General features: G+C 55.8%; 1 pseudogene; it reads left to right on the top strand.

The window, feature by feature from the left end:
* Window positions 1-404: 404 nt before the first annotated feature.
* LOC142595341 (feather keratin Cos1-1/Cos1-3/Cos2-1-like) lies at window positions 405-1,256 on the top strand (annotated as a pseudogene).
* Window positions 1,257-7,651: the final 6,395 nt, after the last annotated feature.

Genomic DNA, 7,651 nt, shown 5'->3' with positions numbered 1-7,651 from the left:
ACGCTGAACCCTTGCAAAAAGGACATGCAGAAGAGGACTCTGTTCAAGTCCATCACTGTGCAGTGGTCGTGGACAGTGTAGACAGCCTTTGTTTGGGTGCCTTGAGTCTTCTCCATTAACTCAGGTGACTGGACGTCTAGATCTGTGTGTGTGTATGTGTGTTGTCTAAGACAGTTTTTCAGTCTGTCTTCAGTGTACTTCACTGGACTCTTCCGGCATGTTGAGATAGGTCCTCTGCCCACGCTGATGTGTTTTGCACCGGAAATGCTTGGGCCTCTCATCCTGTCATGCAAAATACGCCTTCACTGGGGAATGTGCCTGGCATAAAGCAGGAAATTAAAAGACTGCAACTGAGGAAGCCAAAACACAGCCCATAGCATTAGCTGGCATGTCTTGCATTCAAGATGAGCTTGTCAGAAAATAACCACCTCTACAAGGGGTGCCTCTGGCAGCCTGGGGCAGGAAAGGTCCATGATAAAAGCCAGCCCAGCTCCTTGCTCTCTCATCCACTTCTCTTGCTTCCTTCTCCTTGAGCGTCAGGTGAGTCTGAGCCCCTTCTCCTTCTCTGTTTTCTCTAAAAGGAGGTCTCACCTCAATGGACCTCTCAGCTGACACCAGCCTTGTCCTATGGCAGATCTTGTGGGTGCTTCAGGTGGGAGAGGGAAGTGGTGAGAAAGTTAGCCATGGAGGGAAGCTGGGACTGTAGTGAGGTGGCTTCTAGACTAAGAGGCTGGGCAGTAGCTGCACAGGAGGTGGTGGGTCTTTTTGGGCCCTGTCAGGATGAGGCCAAGAAGCCCTCATACATCTCTGCACAGCCTCCACCTCCCGGTCCTGCATGGTCTTTGGCTCCCTCATGGTGTGGTGACAGGCTGCTCCTTATGCAGCCCTGTGTTTTGCTTCCTCCCTGCCCTCTCTCCCAGGTGCCCCTCAGGCCCCAAGACATGTCCTGCTACGACCAGTGCCAGCCCTGCCAGCCCTGCCAGCCCTGCGGCCCGACCCCGCTGGCCAACAGCTGCAACGAGCCCTGTGTCAGGCAGTGCCAGAACTCCACTGTTGTCATTGAACCCCCTGCTGTGGTGGTGACCCTGCCCGGACCCATCCTCAGCTCCTTCCCGCAGAACACCGTTGTGGGATCCTCCACCTCTGCTGCTGTTGGCAGCATCCTCAGCTGTGACGGAGTGCCCATCACCTCTGGGTGCTGTGACCTCTCCTGCATTACCAGCCGCTACTGTGGCAGAAGGTGCCCCCCCTGCTAATTATGCTGGCAATGGACCCTGATAAGGACCCCCAGGAACTCAGAACATGGTGCTGGACACAGGATCAAACTTCATGCCATTGTTTTAAGAGCAGCTGACCATGTCTGACTTGCCCTGCAAGGGCAGACTGGAAGGGGCCAGCCTGGGCTCTCTGAAAACATGGCCAATGTCTACCTCTCCTATCTTCCACTCACCCTTTTTCTTTCTTTTCTTTGTTGTCTTGTCCTCCTCTCAAAGCCTGCAGTGAGGACCCCAGAAACCAGCCTGCAGGGAGCTGCTAGCCTCTCTCCCTTTGCCAGGCACGTCCCCTCATGCCCTGTGGGAACTCTGCCACAGCAAAAGGGAAACAGCTTCTTGGCTGCTCCTGCTGCTCCCCTCGCTGGGGGCCTCCACTTGGAGGGACCTCATTTCCCTCTCCAAACTCATTAAAATTTGCTGCAACCCTGCCTGTGTCCATTAGGTGGTCTGACCATCTGCATACTGACTGCTGACAAAGAAAGCCATTGCTTTGTGGAAGGAAATAGGTGGGGGCACAGGGCAACCCTTCATCACTGCTCGAGGTGTTGGAGGGTGGGACGCACTGCAGCGATTCCTCTTCCAGGCACTGCCTCTTGAAGCTGAGGAAGATAATCCTAGTTACTCCGCTGCCAATGGCCGTCAGTCCTTGCCTTGCTGCGTCTCTGCTCAGAATTACCCCCTTGGCCCTGGAGCATGCCATATGAACAGCAATCTGTTGTCCTCCAGAGAGGCACTGTGGGCACGTGGGAGGCCCTGGGGAGGTCAGCAGTCTCACAAACTCCCCTGTCCCTGGGAACGCAACACCCCCTTGGCTGAAGGCAGGCCCAGGACAGTGACTGTTGCATGAACATGCAACGCTGCTCTGTGCTGCCTTGTCTGCCTCAAGCACAGCTTTCCTGAGGCCCAGCAGCTCTACAGACCCACAAGTGCCGCAATGCAACTCTGCTCTGGAAAGGTGCTGTGGGAGAGGAGATAACGCCCAGCTCCACAGGGTCATGTCACTGACAGTGGGATTTGATTCCAGCCTAAATCTACCCTCCTTTAGTTTAAAACCGTTCCTCCTTGTGCTGTCACAACAGGCCTTGCTAAAAAGATTGTCCCCATCTTTCCACCAAGCACAAGGTTCCCTTTGTTGCCTCCATCTCTGATTCTTACCCAGAAGCTTTTGACGTGCTCGTGGCTATTCTTCAGGGACAGCTCTTTACAACTCCATCGATCATCTTATCGATCTCAGAAGAGAGGACCATCTTATAAACTCAGGGGTGTTTCTGTCTACAATGGGATCAGACCTCATTATGGGATGCAGTGGGAAAAGTGTTTTAAGGTGGTGATGTGGCTGAGGGGGCTTTTGGTTTACAAATTCGGAGAGAGCCTCCCTGGGCCAGGCTGCTCTTTGTAGGGCAATGAAGACCGTGTGGCTGCTGGCACAGTGTCCAGCTCCCTGCTCAGTAGTGGTCTTGGCTCCTTTGTGACTGTGTAAGCAGGCTGCTCATCACTCACCTTGTGCTCTGCTTCCTCCCTGCTTCTCTCCCAGGTTCACCTCCAACTCAGAGACATGGGTTGTCCTGCTACGACCAATGCCAGCCCTGACGGCCCTGCGGCCCGACCCCACTGGCCAACAGCTGCAACGAGCCCTGTGTCAGGCAGTGCCAGAACTCCACCATCATCTTTGAGCCCCCTGCTGTGGTGGTGACCCTGCCTGGCCCCATCCACAGCTCCTTCCCACAGAACACCGTTGTGGGCTCCTCCACCTCTGCTGCTGTTGGCAGCATCCTCAGCTCTGAGGGAGTGCCCATCTCCTCTGGGGGCTTTGACCTCTCCTGCATTACCAACCGCTACTGTGGCAGAAGGTGCCTCCCCTGAGAAAGCTAATGGGCATAGCTCTTGGGAAGGCTCCCCAGGGACTACAGACATAGCGCTGAACAAAGAATGACTCTTCAGGCCATTGCTTTCACAGGAATTCACCATCCTGAACTGCTCCTGCAAATGCTGGCAGGAAGGGGCCAGCCTGCGTTTAGCTGGAAACATGGGCTGTGTCTCTCCACCCATGCTTCCACCTACCTCTTTCTTTCTCTTTTCATTCTTTTCTTCTGCTCCCCTGGGCTGCAAGGATCTCTGCAGGAAAGGCAGACAGATGCCCTGCATGAACTTCACCGTTGCCAAGGGTGAGAGTACGGTCTTTTACTTGCCCCTGGTGACCCCTGCATGCAGGGGCTCTGCTTGGAGTGACCTCGATTCTCTCTTTAGACTCATTAAAGATTTCTGCATCCCAGCCTGGGCCTCCAAGTGGTCCTTTCCTCCATGTATGCCCTCCCAAGCTGCTCAGGGAGAATGGATTTGCTCTTGGCAGGGGTGAGATGAGGGTATGAGGAGACCCTTCACTAATCCCAGAAGAATGGCAGGTTGGGACACACTGCAGAGGGTCCTCTTGGCAGCACTATCCCTTGGCAGTATGCCAAACAACCCAGACTACCTCAGAGCAAGTGGCCATCAGCCCTTGCCTTGCGGTGGCTCTGCCCAGCTCTAGCCCCACAGAGCCTGCAAACAAGGAGCGCAACCTCTGCTTTCCTCAAGTGAGAAGCTAGGACTCTGGGAGGCCATGGAGGCAAGCCACCCTGTAAGCTCTATAGGGAATGGAGCACCTCTTGCTCTAGTCAGTGCTGTGCTGGGGAAGGAGGAGAGGACAGAAGAGGTCCCCAAAGGACAGCAGGAGTGCCGATGGGTGGAATAGTCTCAGGGATGGCCCATGGCCTCACCTCCACCTTCTCCTCCCCACCATTGCCCATCTAGAGCCGTGGCCAGCACACATGGGCATGGGCAGCAGGGATCAGTCCCCCAAGCAGCCCTACCACCACGCCTACAGCACTTGGCAGGGCCCACGTTTTGGCAGGCATGCAGGGCTGACATCATTCACAAGTCAGTATTGGGATTAACCACACTGGGTCACACACTAGAGTCCCTGGGAGCCCAACACCCCCATGGGCCAGGGCAGTCCAAGGACAGTAACCAGTGCCCACAGCCCCATCGCTGCTCTGCGGTGCCTCGTCGCCCCAAGCATGGATGGAGCAGCTTTCCTCAGGCCCAGCACCTCTAAGGTCCTGCTACGTCAGGACCAGCTCTGCTCTGGAAAAGCTCTGGAGCTTTTCTCACCCCAGGCCCCTTGAGATGTGAAGGTGACAATGGGACACGCTCAGCGCTACCTGTGAGGTGTCTATGGCAGGCAACTTGTGTTCACGAGGGTACCTCTTGCTTCCACCGATGCTCTTGGGCACTGGTTTGATCCAAAGCACACCAGAGGCCTCAGCCAGGAAGAGCCTGATGGACAGAACACAACCATCCATCCATGCATGCATCCATGCATGCATCCATCCACAAAGGGGCCTGTGGCAACTGCCCTTTCCGCAGCTGGGAATTAGACAGCCTTTTCTTCTGGAGGGTCAGGTTGTGAAGTCCTCTGTCAACATCCCCTCCTCTTGCCTGCCTGCCCAATGCTGAAGCAGGGTGACCGAGGTGTCAAGGCACTGACCCCAGCTCCCTTGCAAACAAGGTGAATGAGGACTCTGTAAGCCAAGCTCTGCAGGCCTCAGTGCCACAAAATGTCTGTCCCCGGCACATCCCGGTGGGAAATGCCCACTTTTCAGCCATCCCTCCACAGTTTACAGCTGCTGAGTAACAGGGCAAGTGGCAGCGTGGCACAGCGGGTCCCTACAGACAGTTGGGCTCTCCAGGGTCCCACAGCCCGCTGAACTCAAAACAGGGGCTCAGGCACGCAGGGCCCAGCAGGCCAGGTGAGGTGCCCTGCACTTTCCTCCTGCTTGAGACTTGGGGCAGGGCCACTGATCCCCTCCATCTCTTTGGCCGCTGGACACGTTCTTGTCATAGCCAGAGAACAAGGGCTTGCTCACCTCCTCCCACACAAGCCCCGCACTGTTGGCACTGGGGTGAATTGTGAATATCTGGGCAACCCAGCTCCTCACCCTGCCTGGGACCCCCAGAGTTCTCCACTCTCTCCCTGCCCCACAGGCAGCCCTAGGGCACAAGCACCATAGAACAGAATCATAGAATGGAAAGGACCTCTACGATCATCAGTCCAGTCATCAACCCAACACCACCATGCCCACTAAACCACATCCCAGAGTGCCACGTCTACCTGTTTTTTGAACACTTCCAGGGATGGTGACTGGGGACTCCTGCCCTGGGGACGCAGTGGCATATGCACTCATCAGCCCAACCACAGAGCACATGCTGGAGCATTCCCACCAGCACCCAGCTACCCAGCACCTCCAAGCCAGGCCAAGCTACTGCTCTGCTTGCAGCACGCTTGTCCGAGCACAGGCTATGCTCATGCTGGCCCAGCACCACAGGAGAAATCAAAGGTCAACAAGCTTCTTGGTGCAGAAAGGATGCCACAGCAGCAGAGGCAACTGGGAGAAGATGACAACAAAGCCCACTGCCCATGCTCCCAGCGCTGGCAGGAAGTAGACTTTCTTCATCGTGACAGTGGTTTTCGGTAGAGCAGTTTGCATATGGTGACATAATGATCAAAGGACGTGGCTGAGAGGGTCAGGAACTCAGTCATGCCCAAGAAGAAGTGGAAAAATGACTGTGCCAGGCAGCAGGAAACACAAATGATAGTCCTGGTGGCAAGGAAACTCCCTAGTGTTTTGACAACAATGGTGGTGGTGCAGCAGATCTCCAAGGAAGAAAGCCTGCCAAGGAAGACCTACATCGGGATCGTCAGGGAGCCCACTGCTCACTCCCCACAGTGACAAGGGTGAGGCTGTTCCCACCACGGTTCAGAGACACACAGGGAAGGCAAAGACAAGCAGGGCCACGTGCCACCTGGGGAGGCCACTGTGCTTGACTACGTTTGTGTTTGCTTCGGGGCAATGTACTGCCCTGCTTGGAACAGCTTTCTCATGTCCAGAGGCAATCAGCTGCTCAGGCAAGAGGGAAGAACCAAAGGTGTGCTGGGGTAAATCTTTTGTGTCTCTTGGTGTCAGAAGAATAAAATCAACCGCTGCTGCAAGGCAAGGTAACCACTTTACCCCAGATGAAAGTCTGGCCCTGCCAGGGCTGAGGAGCAGGTGGTAGACCACAGTAAAGAGAACTTGGCAGAGCCAAGCCATTTCTGGTTTCTTGCAATGGACCTTTCCCATGTAAGGGCTGACTCTGGTAATGCCTGTGTGCCTTGCTTTCTTAATTGCCCCATTCTTAATTGCTTACTTCGAATGTCCATGGAGCCTGTCAGCAGAAATAACAGCCTTGGGTGGAGATGGTGGTGCCTGTCCTTGGGAAGGGAAAAACCACTGGGAAAGTGTCCCCTCTGTGACACATTTCTGAGACGATGCTGGCAGGCCAGAAGGTGCCACGTTAACCCAGAACACTCTGAGCCCTTTCTGGGAAGCAAGAGAGCCTTGTGGGAAACACCCGACTCCCCTCCCTGCCTTGCACAGAGCCTCTCAGTCTCCACAGGTAGCGCTGAGCGAGGGCGGCTCTTTGCTGCCTTCAGGAGCACTGATCCGCAGCCGCCATCACGGAGAAGAGGTGCTGAGCTCTGTTGGGTGTGGCTGAGATGGAGTGAGTTTTCCCCATAGCAGCCCTCATGGTGCTGTGCTTTGGACTGGTAGCAAGAAAGGTGTTGACAACACACCGGTGTTTTGGCTGCTGCTGAGCAGTGCTCCACAGCATCAAGGCTGTCTCTCCAATATTCCCCCCATCTGGCTGGGGGCGGGTAAGAACTGGGGAGGGGGCACAGCCTGACCCAAAGTGATCAAAGGGATATTCCATACCATATGATGTCTGCTCAGCAATAAAAGCTATGGAAAGGAGGAGGAGGGGGGCAATCCGTTCTTACGATGTTTGTCTTCTGGAGCGACTGTTATGTGTACTGAAGCCCTACTTCCCAGGCAGTGGCTGGACATTGCCTGCTAATCGGAAGTAGAGGATATATCTTCTGTTTTCCTTTGCTTCTGTGCGCGACCTTTGCTTTTGCTTTATAAAACTGCCTTTATCTTGACCCATGAGCTTCTTCCATCTTATTCCCCTCCAGCCCCGCACCGTGTCCTGCTGAGGAGGGGAGGAATGGAGCGGCTGGGTGGGCACCTGGTGCCCAGCCAAGGTCAGCCCACCCCATGAGTCCAGGCACTGACTGCAAGGAGGACCTGGGGATGCCGGTGCTCGTGTCGATGCCGAAGCCGTTCCCAGTACCGGTGGCAGCGGCGGTGCCAGGGGGCGGAGCGGCAGCGCCCCCTGTCGGTCCCGGCCGGGGCTGTGCCCCCGCCCCCCACACACACGCCCGGCCCCGCCCGCCGCGGTTCGTGCCCGCCCGCAGCCCCGGCTCCTCTCCCCGTGCCTCCCACGCCGCAGTAATACAC

Source organism: Pelecanus crispus, chromosome 18, assembly GCF_030463565.1.
Source record: "Pelecanus crispus isolate bPelCri1 chromosome 18, bPelCri1.pri, whole genome shotgun sequence".
Taxonomy (NCBI): Eukaryota; Metazoa; Chordata; class Aves; order Pelecaniformes; family Pelecanidae; genus Pelecanus; species Pelecanus crispus.
This window is presented reverse-complemented; position numbering and strand designations above follow the sequence as displayed.